Below are 19395 nucleotides of genomic sequence, written 5' to 3'. Positions count from 1 at the left end.
TCTCGGTGCCTCAGTTACCTCATCTGTCAAATGGGACTGAAGACTGGAAACCTCATGTGGGACAACCTGATGACCCTGTATCTACCCCAGCACTTAGAACAGTGCTCTGCACCAAGTGCTTAACAAATACCAACATTATTATTCAGGCCAGAAGCAGGACATGTGCGGAAAGACATGGGTAGATTTTTAGTAATATTGGGAAGGTAAAACCAACAGGATTTGGTGGCAGATTGAATATATGGGTTGAATGAAAGAGATGAGTTAAAGATGGTGCCCAGGTTATGGGCTTGTGAGATAGGGAGGATGCTGGTATTCTTTACCGTGGGAAAGTCAGAGAGTGACCACATTTAATAATGTAATAATAATAATATAATGTTGGTATAGCAGAGGGCTATCCTAATGGTTATTACATGTCAGAATTGAAATGGCACACTGTGTGAGATGCTGGGGCCAGGGAAAGTGAGGGTTAACGAGTGCTTTAGAAACACAGCAAAACCCGATCTCAAACCAGGTATTAGCAACGGTGGACTCTTGGAAGTAGCGGCAGCAGCCAGCGAGGAATACAGTCAGCAGAGCCCCTCCTTTACCAGACAAGAGGCCACAGGAAAATAGGAATATCAAAAAGACAAATGAATCCCAAAAATCAGCAAAAGCAATAGCATGATAAAGGACAATTTTTGCCTACACAAAAGTATCAGTACACATGGGTGGGATCTCACGACTAATACTGCCATCTTTTAACACAAAGGAACGATAAGTATAGGGCCTATAAGGGTATAATCAGGCACAAAAATGGAATACGTAGTGTGGGAACCTAAACCTGCATCTTCTAAACCTGCGTCTTCTGTGTGATTTAAATGACTGCCACTCACCAATTGGTGGGTTGCCTCCGCAAAGGCAGAAAACTTGGTGATGCTTCCTAAGTTGATCCTGTACACAAACGATTGTTTCTTAGCAAACCTGTGATAAAATTAGGGGAAGCTATTACAATACTGATGGATAGATCTAAGAGACAGGAATATTTCTCCTAAGTAAAAAAACAGGTCAAATGGCCCCTAGAGTTAAATTTAAAATGAATTAAAGTAGCAGCAGGTAGGATTTCCATTTTATCTTATAAAGAAAGGGGGTGGGAACAGCAGGGGATTCTTTGGAGAAACTTTTAAGGTAAGGGAAAAGCAGCAGAACAATCAGGGCTTGATTGCCAGTCGGAGCTGGAGGCTAGCTGTATCTTTTAAGCACTTGATATTCAACCCACCCTCAACCTCACAGAAGTTACATGCATTATCTGCAACGAAAGGTCTGTCTCCCCCTCTAGAGTGTAAGCTCATTTTGGGCAGGGAACGTGTCTACCAAAGCTGTTGTACCCTGCTCTCCCACAGACTTTGTACAGTGTCTGCACACAGTAACTGTTCAATAAATACCACTGATAGATTACTTGAATGGTCCAGTGAAACAGAAGGCTCTGTTCTCAAGGGCAGAGCTGTAGGACATGCACTTTTGGGGAAGAGTAACACTGAAAGTCTTTTTTTTTAATTGCATCCTCCTGCTCCCCTCCTCCTCCAGCCTGTCCTTTTCCTAGGGATTTCCCTCAACGGGTAGAGTTGCTGATGGAACCCCAAGAAACACCCCAGGAGTGATCAGCCTGTCCCAGCAACCTCCATGGGTGAGACAGCAATGGGCAGGCCCTGTCCTACAACAGCTGTGGCTGAGACACTTCCACAGCAGCGCCAAGAATGAATCAAAAGGGGCAAAACTCCTCAAGATGACAGCCATTTCCATCACTGGTGGTGGTTTCTATTGTCACTGAGAGACCTTGTGGCCTGGGAGTCAGTAGACCCAGTTTCTGTCTCCTCTGCATCTTGGGCATATAACCTGACTCGTCTGCCTCTCAGTTTCCTCATTTGTAAAATGGGGATTGACTATCTGTTCTCCTTCACTCTCAGATTGCGAGCCCTATGAGCATTTAAGACTGTGTCTGATATACTTACAATGTACCTTCCCCAGAACTTAGACTATGCTAAATGTTTATCAAGTATTACAATCATTACCACCCACTGGCTTTCACAGAAACTATCATGGTTCTGGGGCAAGTTGTGTTGCCTGTTTAGACTGGTAATCCTGTCAGAAATCTAGCATCAATCAGATTTACTGAGTGCTTACTGTGTTCAGAGCACTGTCCTAAGCACTTGGGATAGTACAACAGAGTTGGTAGACACATTCCCTACCCATGAATTTACAGTCTAAAGGTATACAACATGTAGACCAAACTTAAGCTTGCACCAAGCACCACAGACTTTTTCCTGTCTGGCTAACTCCTCTCAACAACAACAGCCTGAGATGGACACACGTGTTATTTTCTTATCTATACATATATTAATTCAATTGTATTTATTGAACACTCACTGTATGCAGAGCATTAAGGGCTTGGGAGACTTCAATACTGCAATAAACAGATACATTCCTTACCCACAACAAGCTTACATCTATACATATATAGCTACATAAATATCTATATCTATATGTACACCTAACACATACATGCCAGGCAAATTACTGTTCTATTCCCCATTACATTTAGGGACCCCCAAATATAAACCCCAAGTGCTTATTACAGTGCTCAAGTGCTTTAGTATAGTGTTTGGACACCGTAAGCACTTGATAAATGCAATTGGATGAATTTATGTATAGGATCAACATGTTACAACTTCACTTTGGAAATACATGCTAAAAACACCTGCTTTTCCAATCAATAGCCACAACAAAAGTAGCACAAATGTCTAATTCAGCCCCTTTAGATAAATTGTTCCCTGAATTCAAAAGGTTTAACTTGATAATCTTAGACCTGGGGATCTTACCTTAACTCAGAGGGCCACATAGTGGTTTATGCTGCTAAATCCTCTCCACCATTCGGCTAAGCTAGCTGCTGTTTTCATCAAAGAAATTTCCACCTGGCAGCAGCTCAATCTCAACTTTTCACCACTATTCAGGGAACTGTCAGCTGACCAAAAGAAAACTGCCATTACAGCAGCTTCATTTGCTGAAGAAAAATCAGCATGAGGCCTGGGTCCTTTGGACTTGATAGAAGAATAGTCTATCACAGGAGAGCTGGCATCAGACTTTAGAGAGGGTTTGGCAGAGCAGATATGTAGGTGGAGAGGAAGAATGTAGCAGTGGGCAGAAATGAGAGAGGTGGATGTATGTGTGTGTGTGTCATTGTGGGGAAAGGTGGTGAGTGATGTATCTAGAAAGTGTCCATGGAGGGAAATGTTTCCACTGATATTTGTGAAGAAAAAAACACCCTGAAAGTGTTGGGAAAAAGGGAAAGAGAGAGGGAGAGAAAAAGAGAAAAGGGAAGTGAGAGAGAAGGTGAGAGGCAGTCAAATAAAGAATGACTGAGGGTGGCTTCCAGCCCACCTGTTGTGGCTTAGTCATTGACATCGGTCCTTCTCCACGTGATAATCAAGGTGTTTGGAATACAAATGCCTGGTCCAGTTAATCTTTAAAAAAGGTTACAAAGAAATTCCTTAATGCATTCTGGCCTTTGAGGTAGTCACAGTACTTCTCCATTTACCAACCCTACCTCCCGTTTATGTGGATGGGAGGCACTCATAATCGTCGGCTTTTTCAGACATAAACTGTAGCTTCCCTTTTCGCATTCCTGGGTGTTACAGCCAAAGCTTTTCTGACCCAGCCCACTGATTTCCTCACCTGATGCTGTTTGGAACTAAATGAAAGTGTCAATCAACTTCCAGCTGGAGGTTTCCCATCGGAGGGCTTTGGCAGGTCACTTTAATCAATCATTTTAGAATATTGAGTGTTTGTGGCAGGGAATGTACTGACCAACTTTGTTATAGTGTACTTTCCTAAGCGCTTAGTACAATGATCTGCACACAGTAAATCCTCAGTAAATATTGTTGATTAATTGTACTTAATTGATCACTGTGAGAAGAGCACTGGGAGAGTACAGTAGAATTAGTAAGCACTTCATAAAATGGAATAGGCATTTTAGAAAATAGAGTTATTGGGCTTCAGTTTATGAGGGAGTCCCTTAGTCCTGGCATTTCCAAGGCTTAAATATAGTCAATAAATAGGACAGGAAACCCCCAGTTGAACAAAGTGTCACCTGCCAAAATAATATGACTCTACAGTCATCTTGGCTCTGGTATTTCTTTTCACTTGAGGCTTTAACAAATACCTTGTGGGGAAAAAAAAAAGCACCCAAACTTTCCAAGAATAAAATTTTGAAACTTAAGAACAAATCCGGAAGAAAATCTACAGCACAAGTGTTTCCTCTGCTTGAATGCTTTCATTAATCAAGCTACATTAGCCAAGACTTCAAATTCTAGATAATGAAGCTCTGAACATAGAAAACGCTCAATAAATACCACTGTTTGATTGCAGCATTCTTTCATTTGATTTCAAGACAATGGTGAGAGATTGTGCTGCTGGCCAAAATGGAGAGGATATGCACATCTAGGAATGTATCTCATGTAATTCAAAGGGGAGAGAGATGACAAGTGGGAAAAGTCAAGGAGAGTCAACTACAGTTAGATGAATGAATAGTAAGGGCAGCAGCGTGGCTTAATGGAAAGAACCTGGGCTTGGGAGTCAGAGGTCATGGGTTCTAATCCAGACTCTGCCACAAGGCAAGAGAAGTAGCAAAGTTCAGTGGAGAGAGTCCAGGCTTGGGAGTCAGAGGTCAGGGGTTCTAATCCCAGCTCTGCCACTTGTCAGCTGTGTGACTCTGGGTAAATCACTTCACTTCTCTGGGCCTCAGTTCCCTCATCTATAAAATAGGTATAAAGACTGAGTCCCACGTGGGACAACCTCATTACCTTTTATCCCCCTCCCCCACCACCCACCCCCGGTGCTTAGAACAGTGCTTGGCACATAATAAGCACTTAACAAATGTCATCATTATTATTATGATTATTAAAATGGGGATTAAGACTGTGAGCCCCATGTAAGACTACCTGATAATCTTGTATCTATCTCAATGCTTAGAACAGTGCTTGGCACATAGTAAGCGCTTAACAAATACCATCATCATTAGTATTATTCAATTTAAAATTCATTCATTCAGTCGTATTTATTGAGCACTAACTATGTGCAGAGAACTGTACTAAGCACTTGGAATGTACAATTCAGCAACAGAGACAATCCCTACCCAACAACGGGCTCACAGTCTAGAAGGGGGAGACAGACAGTGAAACAAAACAAAATAAGTAAACAGAAAATGAGAAGCAACGTGGCTTGGGAGTCAGAAGGACCTGCGTTCTAACCCCAGCTCCAACCCTTAGCTGCTGTTTGACTTTGGGAAAATCATTTAACTTCTCTGTGCCTCAGTTACCTCATCTGGAGGCCCCATATAGGCTATGGACTCTCCAACCTAATTAGCTTGTATTTACCCCTGTGCTTAATACAGAGCCTGGTACATAGTGAGTGCTTAATACCATAAAAAATGCTGCCTAATCATGGCAAAGCATATTGAAGAACAGAAGGACCAACCCAACCAAAGCAGTGGGAGAGAGATGATTTCAGCTGCCGTTATTTGAACTGAGAGGGGGTTGCCCAGGGTTGAAAGAGGCAGGTCAGAGAGTTGAGGTAAACCAGATGGGAGAATCGCCAAGGCTAACACTTGTTTGAAAGGAACAGCTAAAATATCCTAAAGGGGACAAGGGATGAAAGGCAATTCCCCATTATGATCACAATAAAATACATACACATTACATAGGTCCAGTGATTCACCCAAACCGGTAACAACATACATTTTAAAGACTCAATAGTTCACTGAGAGTTACAGAAGAATTTTACTTGTATTTAAATTATCACCAATATTCACAGAATTGCCATTAAACAAGACAAGAAGATCAGCCATAAAATAAATCATCTCTTTTTTTATAGCCAAACTTAACAGATTTTGGAATGAGCAGCCACCAAACAACATATTGTACGGTATAACACTTGCTATTTTTTCTTCCACCCCATATGCTTGGCTCTGGGCAATGTGAACACTGTCTCATGTTTCATTGTATTCTGGGCAATATGGCAAACAGTAATTCATTTATTTTGTGAAAACTCCAAGGGACCGGTCTGGCAAAGCCAATAAAATTCACAGTCGCAGTTTAGACATGCATTTTTTCCATGTTATCCACAGTTCACCTCACAGCTTTATCATTAGTATGTCCTTTTCACAACTATTTGAGAAAATACAAACAAAACTAGTTCCATGAGCTAGTTCATGTAGATGGAAGAATTCAGAATGACCCATGAGAAGTAGAATGACCTAATGGATAGATCACATTCCTGGGAGTCAGAAAGACCTAGGGTCTATCCCAGCTCCACCCCTTGTCTGCTGTCTGCTGTGTGACCTTGGGCAAATCACTTAATTTTTCTTTGCCTCAGTTACCTCATCTGTAAAATGGGGATGAAGACTGTGAGATCCATAGACTGGGTCCAACCTAACTAGCTTGTATCTACCCTACTGCCTGACACATAGTAAACAAATGCCATTAGAAAAAATTCTGGTCGCTAGGTATGAACTCCATGTTCACATCCTAACCCTTCCACTACTAAAGATTTTTGGGAACAGCTGTGTTGGGAAAACTGTGAAAGGGTTGGAACCACCCTGCAGTGGACCTGCCCCTTAGATTAATCCCAGCAGTGAAGACTTTCTTCCTTCTCTGAGAGTGTAGGTGGGCAAGAGATTGCCTCTCCCAGCCCCTCATGGATGCAGTTTCACTGTTGGGAATATCGTGTTCCAACAGAAGGACAATTCATCTACTTACCCTGAGCCCTGCCATACAACTCACCAGTCGGGTCATCCCAGATTCCTGCAACACCTCAATTTTCATCCAACTTGTTTTTGTTACCTTTAGTCTACGCCCAGGTTTTCTTATTTAATGAACATTCATCGTTGAATGTAGGCTGATTTTCTCTCATTAGAATGTAAGATCTGGGAGGGCAGAGGCAATTTGGCAATTCCTTTTATGACTCCGGTATGTTCTCTAAGTGCCTAAGTCACTGCCCAAAGGAGGTCCTTGCTGATGATCCCTAAAATCTCCTGCATTTTCTGAGAACTACAGTCGGTTGCACTGAACTCTTTTGGCAAGGAACCACCCATTCTTTGTCTGAATGGCACACTTTTACTGGGAATGGTCTTTTCTGATGAAAAAAGGATTAGCATGAGATCAAAGACCTGTGAAGAAACAAAGACAACCCAGCCAACCTAAAAAGATATTATCAGAAGAATCATTTTGATTTTAGAATTTTAAACTTTACAATTGAAGATCTAGGCCACTAAAATTACCAAAAGGGACAGTTTTTATAATGGAGCTAGACTCGACCATAATGAATGTTTCCAGAAAAAATGTTTAGCCATGGAAATTAGGGCCATTTCTAACTATTAGAAAAACCTGTGTTTCCATAGACACTTAATATTATCAGTAAAAGCAGAGGCTATAAAATATTAATTTACTCACTGTAGAATTTTGTAAAGTTTTTCAGCCATCTGCTTAAAACATTAATGATCTGACCAGTAAACAGCTCAAAATACAGTTTTATTATCAACCTTGATTCATTATTATCATTATAATGGAAATTTCTCTCTGTGAAAAAAACTTGCTGGATTTGGTCATTTCTTTTAATGGGGCAAATGATTGCACCCTAAGCATATCAATTTGGTTAGCCAAGTCTAACCCCATAAGCAGAGTACAGCACAGCATCTATATAAACACTTCTCCCCTGAGTGGAGAATAGTCCCCTTAGGCACCAATTTTTCCTCTTTCTCCTCCTGCTGCACCGAGTAATAAAATTATTGTTCAGCTTTGGAGATTGGAAAAATTCCCTCCGTAATTTATACTCAGCATTCATCGAGTATTATAGATGTTTGATTCAAAAGCCAGAGGTGTAATAAAATATTAAGTTTAGCAATCTGGTGACGTTTATTTTACTTTTGAAAGCTAAATTTCAATTTGGTACTTTAGGGCTTTCAAGTCAACTTCAGTGTTTTGTTGTAACTGCTTGTCCATCTTTATGAGGCTGGCCAGTTGGGGTGAACAAAATCTTGTCCAGCTCTATCAACAGTGTCAAGAAAAATAATTCCAGAGAGCAAACATATAAGGTCTGCCACCCCACAAATGAGGGACAACCTGTTAAATGTGAATTGCCAAGGTCACACAGAGCAATTAATTCTTTTTCTATCACAGAAACTCTTAATAGCCTGTTAAATGCCTCATATCAGCGTGGCTCAGTGGAAAGAGTCCGGGCTTGGGAGTCAGAAGTCATGGGTTCTCATCCCGGCTCTGCCACTTGTCAGCTGTGTGACTCTGGACAAGTCACTTTAACTTCTTTGTGCCTCAGTTACCTCATCTATAAAATGGGGATTAAGAATGTGAGCCCCACATTGGACAATGTGATTCTCTTGTATCTCCCTTAGAGCTTAGAACAGTGTTTGGCACATAGTAAGTGCTTAAAAAATTCCATCAGTATTATTATTACTATTATTATGTCCCCACTCCCTCATCCAGCCCACATCTCCAGATGGCCAAGATTCAGGCAATCTGTGAGAAACAGCTTGACTTAGTAAATAGAGCACGGGCCCGGGAGTCAGAAAGACCTGGGTTCTAATCCTGGCTCTGCCACATGTCTGCTGTGTGATCTTGGGTAAGTCACTTCACTTCTCTGGACCTCCGTTACCTCTGTATATGTAAAAATGGGGATAAGAGTGTGAGGCCTCATTTGGGACAGGGACAGTGTCCAACCTGATTAACTGGTATTTACCCCAGCTCTGAGAAGAGTATTTGACACATAGGAAGTGGTTAACAAATACCATAATTATTATAAGACTTGTATTATTTGACATTAAAACGATAGCACCACTTTGGTGGAACCCAACACACCTATAAAAGAAGAGTCTGATATGAACCAGGGGGAAGGCAAAAAATGCCACTGCGTTCTTTAAAGAGAATGCCTTCTTTCATTCAATCAATCGTATTTACTGAGCACCTACTGTGTGCAGAGCACTGCACTAAGCACTTGGGAGATTACAGTGTAACAATAAACGGACACATTCCCTGCCCATGATATGGTTACCGTCTAGAGGGGAGAATGAAAATTGTAAATTCTCTACCTCCTGAGTTTTTCATTCCGCACCTCCACTTCAATGTGCTCTGCACGCAGTAAGCGTTCAGTAAATACGAGTGAATGAATGAATGTGTAGAGGTTTCCGTCAAGTGAACGAGAGGCCACCATGACTAAGGAAAGAGGAGGAAGAGGAACTAGATTCTTGGCTTCCTATTTCAGTCATCCCCAGTTTGACTTTTGCCCTGCCGTCCCTAATAAATGTTGTAGCATGTGGAAAGACCACGTTTTAAATACCACGACAGAAAAATTCGCAGTTGTCCCTAAGTTTGCTCTGTACTTGCTGCACTTTCTTGAAGGAAAGCAAGCAACTGTTACCACTGGCCCATAGCATTTATGTACTTATTCCATCTTCGCTTTTACTTCTCCTACCTATAATTACTCTGTGTAGCCTCCGCTAGTTTGTAAGCTTCTTGAGGGAAAAGATAATTTCTACTAACTCTGTTGTGCTCTAGCAAGTGCCTAATATATGCTCTGGACCCAATAGGCTCTCAGTGAATACAATTGATGGCTTTAACAATGAGGGTGGCGAAACTAAACATATAAATATCTAAATGGTTCCTCATTTTGTTTCTCTTTTTGAGGTCCTTTGTTATCTGAGAAACTTCATTAATATTAATTATGAAGGAAAAAATGATTTCTCTATTTCATCTCTACTTCCTTCATAACTTACAAAGTGAAAAACTAAAGGTTCTTTCAAAGTTGAATCATCCACATTAGCTTCAGGTAAATTCCAAACCAACTCACTAATAGTTGAAACTCTTTCAGCTTTACTATCTTCTCGCCCCACCATTTTGAATCTGATGCGGTTTGTATGGAAGCCTCAAATGAAAGAGTAAATATTTGGGAAAACACTGTAATCGTTCGTTCCAGTAATCCCTTTTTAGACAGAGGGGAAAAAAAGTTGAGCCTGCTAGATCAGAGAATTGCGGCTTTCATGAAAAATAGCATTACACAGAAATTCAATCTTCCTGTCATTTTTCCAAGTGATCCCTGCATGCGTTCTATTTCTTGGCCATTTATTATAGTCAGAAGCAAAACTCCCCTATACGGAACCTTCCACGGCAAGCAAATAGATACTCCAAACAAAGATGGAATTCAATATGATGCACAAATATGATATAGCACAATAATGTCCAGTTTTTAATCTTACAATCAGATTTCAGTTTCTGCCGGAACTGTGCTTGCATTTGATAACAGGGGTTTGGAGAGGTAAAGAAATCATTGTTATTGATGTCTCACAATATGTTTGATCTGGAACACTCCAAATTAAAAAGATATGAATAAGACTCAGGTATACTGCATGCTACAGATGGAAAGAAATCATGGTAAGTGGACTGCTGAAGTGCAGAGCTGGGAATACAGTCCATACATCTTAGAAGTGATTTTTGATAAGGCAACCCTATGCAACCTGTTCAAGTAGACAGAGCAAGACTACTTGTCTTATTAAGTCACTTAACTTCTCTGTGCCTCAGTTACCTCATCTGTAAAATGGGTATTAAGACTGTGAACCCCACGTGGGACAACCTGATCACCTTGTACCCCACCCCCCACCCCGCGCTTAGAATGGTGCTTGGCACATAGTAAGTGTTAAACAAATACCATCATTATTTTTATCATTATTATTAGCAGTCTCCCTATCATCAGTGGCCATTTGAAGAATAGCTGCTGATTAATGAAGTACCATTATTAGGGGCTTGATTCTTAACTTAGTAAGCAAGGAGATGACCGTCAGGAAGTCATCACAAGGGCCTGAAAAACGAAATGCTGCATCAATTTTGGGAGCATCTAATTAAAACAAAATAGATATATGTAGCAATAAAACTTCTAGGGATTGGGTAAATATAGGCAGATATTATACAGGTTCATTTTATGTAATAATAATAATGTTGGTATTTGTTAAGCGCTTACTATGTGCAGAGCACTGTACTAAGTGCTGGGGTAGATACAGGTTAATTAGGTTGTCCCACGTGAGGCTCAGAGTCTTCATCCTCATTTTATAGATGAGGTAACTGAGGCACAGAGAAGTTGTGACTTGCCCCAGTCACACAGCGGACAAGCGGCAGAGCAGGTATTCGAACCCATGACCTCTGACTCCCAAGGCTGGCCTCTCTCCACTGAGCCACACTGTTTCCCTGTAGTTCAACCTACTGTATTATCAGAAAAGTGGACCCTATTTTAGTGTTGGAATTTATGGCTTATGCAGGATGGAAATAGGTACATTCTGTCCAAATTATTCACGGGGGTTATATGAAGCCAAAACAACAGACTGCATAGTTAAGAATGGCAAATCAGGATACTCATTGGGAAAGTTTGCACATCATTAGGAGACTATCCAATTACATGGTCTAAGGGACCAATATTATTCTGACTGAATATTGTGTGGAAAAACTAGTTTTGAAAAGAATCTATGTGCAGAAGGGATATTTAGTAGTACTAATGTCTTTTTGTACAATGTTGTGCAAGAGGAGAGAGTTTGAGGATGGAAATAGCCTGCTCAATTTGGAAGGTTGCTTCTTCAAAAATGCTAGCGCAGAATGAAAAGTTCTGCAGCTCAATTTGTGAAACACTGAGCCTAAATAGGGATTTGATAAACCTATGGCATGGCTTCATGATAGCAAAATCATGAATGAGTTTAGCAGTCACTGTTTCCTCAAAGCTCTCTTAAAAATCTTCAATAATCCTCCTAAAATCCCACCCCCTGCAGGAAGTCTTCCCCGATGAATTTCCAAACACTCTTAACCAGCAACAGAAACAAGGGATACAATTCCCTGCCCTCAGTGAGCTTGGACTCTACTGGAAAATACAGTCATAAATATATATTTGAAAAGATTAATCAAAATAAATAACTGACTCTACAAATGATACCATCCATATCATTCCCAGACTTAGCATTTATGTATATGCATTGTCATTTATTTATTATACTATTCCATCCTTACATTTCTGCTCTATGGCTTATTTTACTCTTGCTCTTCCTCTTCTCTTTTGCAAACACTTTTGTATCCTTCTCTCTCCCGGTAGACTGCATGCTCTAAGAAGGCAGGAACGTGTTTTGGGTCTGTGGTTCTGTGGAAAATACTTCCCCAAAGTACTTTCACCAAATACTTTCCCAAAAGCTTAGTAGAGTACTTTGTTCAATAGTTGTTCAATAAATACTACAGACTAACTGCAAGTATACTCCAAAAATAGATTTAAGTACAGAATTTCGCATGAGCTGGTGCCATGAACATCATTTTGTTCTTATGGTATTTGTTATGCACTTGCTATGTGACACACACTGTTCCAAGCGCTGGGGTAGGTTCAAATTAATTGGATCAGACAGAGTCCCTGTCTCACGTCAGGCTCACAGCCTAAGTAGGAGGATGAACCGGTAGCTTCATTGTACAGTTGAGGCAACTGAGGCACAAAGAAGTTAAGTGATTTACCCAAGGTCACACAGCAAAGGTCAACTTGCACAAAGTCACTTAACTTCTCCATGCCTCAGGTACCTCACCTATAAAATGGGGATTAAGACTGTGAGCCCTATGTGGGACAGGGGCTATGTCCAACCCAATTTCATTTAATCTACCCCAGCACTTTATACAGTGTCTGGCATGTAGTAAGTGCTTTATAAATACTGCTATTATTATTATTATTTCTGGACTTTGTTCGTCACCCATGCCACATACTTAAGGTATCCTTTAAGCACTTGATATTCACCCCACCCACAGCCCCCTAGCATTTGTGAATTTATTAATAAATTATTAATTTATTTTAATGTCTAATGTCTAGACTGTAATTCCATTGTGGATAGGGACTGTATCTACCAATTCTGTTGCGCTGTACTCTCCCAAGTACTTAGTACAGTGCTCTGCATGCAATAAGTACTCAAGATTTACCACTGATCGACTGACTGATGGGAAGACTTGAGACTTTTCTACCACTCATGGCCCCTGTTAGAAGCTGCTGGAAATTCAATGAAACTTTTTAGGTGAAAATGTCATGGTCAAGTGTCATGAGGCTCCCCACCCATTTGCAGTTAAATATGAAAAATGTTTCTGCCTGAATTAGAGAGGGGTTGTTAAAACTAGGTCAGGAGTAACCCAATCCGTTTGAAATGGTCTCTGTGCTGCTCACACAAACGTCATCCAGTTCAGTTTCCCATTTTTCCCATTGAGTCTCTGTAGCATTTACTAAAATACCCACGGTGGAGAAATTTGTGTGGAGAACTTTGTGTTTCTCCCTTTCTCTCAAGATGCTACTTAACAATTTTCTCTGGATCTGACATGAGCAGTCCAGGGACAGATGCCAAAAGGGTTATCTCAGAATAGCTCTGGTCAACAAAATGATCATATCGCAATTTATACTTTGGCAGCGATTATTCTATTAATGTACAGCGAGCTAAATTTTTTTAAGATCAATTTGTCAATTGCTTGTAGTTTTAATTGCATGAGTTATTTTTAAAGCTCTTTTTATTAGTCCCAACCGGACTCATGAGAGAGTAAAGAATGCAGTAAAATTCCCAGGCCAGTGAATATAAAACCTTCTGATGTTTTATTGGACAGTGGTGAGAGTGGCTGAATAGAAATCTGACGATTCTTTGAATATGCTTAGCAGCCAGGGTCTAGAGATATTAAGGAATCAAAAAAAGCCTCACACTCTTTTATGTGGATAATCTTCAGGGATGCAAAGCCTTCAAAAACAATTGTTCCCTGTCCCAGAACTGATCTCTGTAGGCCTACATATTTACAATACTAGTCTTATTTTCCTTAGAATTTTCATGGGGTAAACCAATGCGTTCCTCAGCAATTAATAAAGCAACTCAAGTGATAACAAAATATAAGGCTCAGTGGGCTTAGTTAACAGAACATTTTACGCAGGATGAATTTTTAATGTCAGTTATTTGTTTAGGTGGCTGATTCAGGGAACTGTTTCAGAAGCAAAAAAGTGAAGCTGTACTTACAACTGAAGGCAGTTCCTCTTGCCAAAGCTGCCTCAAATTTCTGTAAATTATAAATTTTTAATGAACACAAGAGAGTAGGAGATTTAAGTTTCTTCTAATTTTCTTCCATTGTGCCAGTGCTAAGAAATGCTTTGCTTCTGTATCACATCTTAAATGTTAATATATTCAGGAAGGTTTTGAGAAGGGCAGATGGCATCTCTTTCTTATTGGGATTGTGTGTACCCAACTACCCATGCATCAGATGTGCACCTGCTTCAACCAAGCCATTCTATTACCTCTACGACTTCCTTTGATCCACTGAGTCAGGGCTAGGCCTGAGCATTTTAGTATCAAAATCGTGTCTTCTCTTTTCTTGTACGTTTTCAGCATCACCTTCCGGGACTTGGTGGAGCCCGGGCTCACTCTCCTGCCTTCCCCCAACTCAATAACAAACCGCATCTTAGACCAGGAGTCCCATCTGGGAAAGGACTGTTTCTGCCTTGATTACTGTACCTATTTAGTGCAGTGCTCGGCATGGAGAAAGTGCTTAACAAACCTTTGTTATTATTATTATTATTGGATCCCTACTGTGTGCAGAGTGCTGTAATGAACACGTTGGAGACTACATTATAAAATACATGATCTCTGTCCAAAAGGAGCTTAATGCAAATGCCACCTTTAGTTCAAATCCTTGTTGGGGGGAAAAAGAAAAGAAAACCTACCTCAGAAGCCCATTTTTGAACCAGGTCAACTAACTATCCAAGAATTTTGATAACGATGGATATTTCTGCATGGATGTCCTTAAATCTCCTTTAGGATGTCAACTGTTCAGGATTTCTGCTGAGCCTGTTAACTTTGAGGAACACCTTGGGTGGATCTTCAGTCAGTGGGGCCTAGTGGACAGAAAATGGGCCTGGGACTCACAAGACCTGGGTTCTAATTCCAGCTCTGCCACTTGTCTGCTGGGTGACCTTAGGCAACTCACTTAACTTTGCTGTGCCTCAGTCACTTCGTCTTTAAAATGGGGATTAAGGCTATAAACCCCATGTGGGACATGGACTGTGTCTAAACTGATTATTTTGTGTCTGCCTCAGTGCCGAGTAGAGTGCATGGCACAGAGTAAGCACTTAAGCAATGCCATTTAAAAAAACAAAAACAAACAACAAAACAACCTTCATTACTGGTGGCAAAGTTCCAGCCATTTCAGCATAGTTTCACCTCTCTTCCCACCCTCCCCCCTCACTCCCCACCTCCCCCATCCCAACAGGCCACTGGAAAATGAGAGCTGGACCCCATCAATCTATTAAAAATAGTGATTAACATCAAAAAGATCCCAGTATTGTTAAATGATCAAGTAATAATGCAAATATGATCCAGTAATTACATATTTTTAAAATAGGTATGAATAAATTTTAAAAGTATGCTCCTTCACATCCTAATTCATAAAAAAGGCACTCTGCAATAATTTACTAGAAAGCTATTATTATCCATCCTAAATAGAAATGTCATTGTTGAATGGTTCTTTGAAATGGCTTTCAACACTATTCAAGTTAGTCAAAATACATCAAAAAATGGAGGAAAAAGAGAAAAGAAGCGTTGAAGTCAAGGGAAAACTTCAAGTGTAACCTTGAAGTGAGAAAAAACTGCAAGAAATATCGGCATTAAAAATTAATAGCTATTGGAGAAGGAATTTTAAAAGAATAGCATTATAATGGCAGAAGACTGAATTAAAGGAAAAGAGAGGGATCTTAGAAGGAAGCTAAGAGATCCACTAACCATGGGGTTAAAAATCCCAATCTAAATCCCCTTCCCTTTACGACTACTGACAAATAAAAGTACATGCTCATTTCCGTTGAAGATATTTAAAGGAAGAATACCTTTCTAAGAGAGTCCTGTGACTCTGCAGAAATGCATGGCTGTTGGAAAATAGAAGCAGGAAATAAACTGTCTCTCATTCCATTTGCGCACTGTAGGAAGACAAATATCCTTCATTATCAAAATTCTTGGCTAGTTACTTGACCTGGTTCAAGAGTGGGTCTCTGAGCTAGTTTTGTGGTTTTTTTTCTTTATTCCCAAGAAGGATCTGAACTAAAAGTGTCATTCAAATTAAGCTTGTTTTGAACACAGATCATGTCTATTATACTCTACTCTCCCATAATGTTTAATGCAGTGCTCTGCACACATTAGGGAATGAATAATAATAACAAAACTAAAATGGTGGCTTGTTAAGAACTCTGTATGTGCTGAGCACTGCAAGAAGTACTGGGATAAGAACGAGATAATCATGACGGACACAGTCCTTTTCTACTTGGAGCTTGTGGTCTAAGATGCATTTTGTTATTGAGTTGGGGAAGGCAGGAGAGCATGGGTTCCACAAAGCCTTCCAAATACTAAAGGGCAGAAAGAGAGGACGGTGGGGGGGTCTGATGGACTCTGAGGGTGGGATCAGAAGCTGGAAAATTCAGCTACACTTTTCTCTCTTCTACTGGAGCAGGAACTGAGGTTCTAAGGAAAAGGTGACGAAAACCCGCTTAAGACAAAGTTCCCTCTCCATAAGGGATAAGCCTTTGATGACAAGTAGTTTTGCTTTTCTTGCTTCTTAAATGGTTCTCTGAATCAGCCACCTAAACAAACAACAGTATTCTATGAGTAATCATGTATATACATATAAAGTATTAGCAATAATAATAATAATGTTGATATTTGTTAAGCGCTTACTATGTGCAGAGCACTGTTCTAAGCGCTGGGGTAGATACAGAGTAATCAGGTTGTCCCACATGAGGCTCACAGTCTTAATCCCCATTTTACAGATGAGGTCACTGAGGCACAGAGAAGTTAAGTGACTTGCCCACAGTCACACAGCGGACAGGTGGCAGAGCCGGAATTCGAACCCATAACCTCTGACTCCCAAGCCCGGGCTCTTTCCACTCAGCCACGCTGCTTACTATATGTAGTTTACCTAGGCCTTTTGTGGATGCAGGCTTTTCAGTCCTTAGCTCTGCTTTAACAGGTGACTACACCATCATTCTCCCTACTTACAAGCCTGTAACCTTGTTATTCATTCAATCCACATATTGTCCGTCTCCAAATCCTGTCAGTTCTTCCATCAGAACATAAAGGGAAGAGAGTCAAAGGGAGGAAAAAGGCAGAAGGACACTGAACCAGACCTAATGACCCTTACTGGGCCATTGAGGGGAGTGGTGGATGAGGAGGAGAGCAGAGGGAGGATGAAGGGAGCCATAATCCATCTGAAAGCTGCTTGGATCTCTGGTATGACTGAGGTGATGTCAGGGTGTGCTCCCTCGCCAGTTGACTGATTTCACTTTAATGATGAAAGAGAAAGAATTCAGAAGACAAAGGAAATTATATAAGATAAAGAAGATACTTTTAATGGGGTAAAGTTTATACTGGACCAAAATATGTACATCTGCTTTTCGTTGTTTGCTATATTGTGCTAAGTAGTGCTCATTCTACATGGATGACCCTGAAGACCAAACTGCAACTAAGAAAATTCTGAAACTACTTGCAAAGTTAGCTTCAGGGGGTCCTCAACTTTAGAGATATTGACTGCCATTCTGGTATGTCACTGGGCAAAGTGCTAATGCAGAATAATGCTAAATGGAATCTGTTTATCCCTGAGGACTAGACTTGACTTTTCAACCCTCCAAAAACAAGTACACTAAGTGTCATAAATGGCAGAGAACTGAATAAAATCTGATAAAACATTACTACTCTCTTATATGAAGGGGGAAAAAATCAATATCACTGATTACAAGGCCTCCAAGAGCTTTAAAATTGCCATTAATTATACATTTTTACACGTCAGGGAAACTACAAGCATTATTCATTCATTTACTAGGGGTTTTACAGTTGACAACTGCATTAGCAAATTGTTCTCCTATTCAGGCAAGTTGTTAAATTAGTTTTTTAAAACAGGATAATGCACCAGCTTACAGATATGTCTCCAGGAGGCTTGTTTTAGTAAGTCTGGAATTTTAGAACTATTGTTTCAACAAAAAATAAAGGATGTATTCCAACATACTGCACAAACTCCTATATTCTATTCTATTAGTATATATATACACAGTGCTTCTGTACATAGTATGAGAGCAGCATGGCCTAGTGACAAGAGCACGGGCTTGTGAGACAGAAGGATCTGGGTTCTAATCCTGACTCCACTTGTCTGCTGTGTTACCTTGGGCAAGTCATATAATTTCTCTCTCTCTCTCAGTTACCTCATCTGTAAAATGGGGATGAAGACTGTGCTCCCAGTGTGGGACAACCTCATTACCTAGTATCTACCCCAGTACTTAGAACAGTGCCTTAGCACATAGAAAGCGCTTAACAAATACCATCATTATTATTATCATGATTATTATAGTAATTAATAATTTACATATGCCTTTTGTGGATGCATCCTTTATATTTTTATTACTCTATTTACTTTGTTAATGAGGCATACATCCCCTTGATTCTGTTTATTGTGATTAAGTTGTCTTGTTTTTATCCGTCTGTCTCCCCCAATTAGATTGTAAGCCCGACAAAGGGCAGGGATTGTCTATCTGTTGCCGAATTGTACATTCCAAGTGCTTAGTACAGTGATCTGCACATAGTAAGCACTCGATAAGTACTACTGAATGAATGCCTTAGTTGTGCTTTAAGAGATTACAACACCATCATTCTCCCTACTTACAAGCCTGTAACCTTGGTATTATTCTGGACTAAACGATCTCATTCAACCCACATATTAAGTCTGTCCCAAATCCTGTCAGTTCTTCCTTTACAACATCTCTAGAATCTGCCTTTTCCTCTTCATCCAACCCGATATCAGGCTTTTCTAAGCACTTATCCTACCGTCTTGATTATTGTACGACTCCTCACTGACCTCCCTGTCTCTTGCTTCTTCCTACTCCAGTCCATAATTCACTCTGCTGCCCAGATCATTTTTCTCCTAAAAACGTTCAGTCCATGTTTCCCTCGCCTCAATAACCTCTAGCGGTTCCTCAGCCACCTCTGCATCAAACAGGAGCTCCTTCTTATCTGAGCTTCCTGGTTTCTAACTCCAAACTAGCTCACACAGTTCTCCCCTCTAATGCCAACCTACATATTGTACCTCAATCCTGTCTATCTTGTCACCAATCCCTCCCCCACCTTTTGCCTCTGGCTTGGAATGCCCTCCTTCATATCTGACAATGTCTCTCCACCTTCAAAGGCTCTTTAAAAGCCCACCTCCTCCAAGAGTCCTTACCAGACCAAGGACTCTCATTTCCTCTTCTCCCACTTATTCTGCCTTGCCCTTGAACTTAGATTTGCACCCTTTATTCCCCCCT

The 19395-nt window shown here is 40.5% G+C and overlaps 1 protein-coding gene across 5 annotated transcripts in view; it reads right to left on the bottom strand.

Annotated features, from left to right (window-relative positions):
* KCNIP4 (potassium voltage-gated channel interacting protein 4) overlaps positions 1–19395 on the bottom strand; it is a 640168-nt gene that overhangs the window by 223315 nt on the left and 397458 nt on the right. Inside the window, exon 1 of one of the 5 annotated variants that reach the window (XM_039914659.1) lies at positions 2856–3038. The exons of the other annotated variants lie outside the window; for them this stretch is intronic. The gene's annotated coding sequence lies outside the window, so the exon portion shown is untranslated. Of the gene's footprint in view, positions 1–2855; positions 3039–19395 lie in introns of those variants that run through there. 5 annotated transcript variants of the gene reach the window in all.

Source organism: Ornithorhynchus anatinus, chromosome 18 (genome assembly GCF_004115215.2).
Source record: "Ornithorhynchus anatinus isolate Pmale09 chromosome 18, mOrnAna1.pri.v4, whole genome shotgun sequence".
Taxonomy (NCBI): domain Eukaryota; kingdom Metazoa; phylum Chordata; class Mammalia; order Monotremata; family Ornithorhynchidae; genus Ornithorhynchus; species Ornithorhynchus anatinus.
This window is presented reverse-complemented; position numbering and strand designations above follow the sequence as displayed.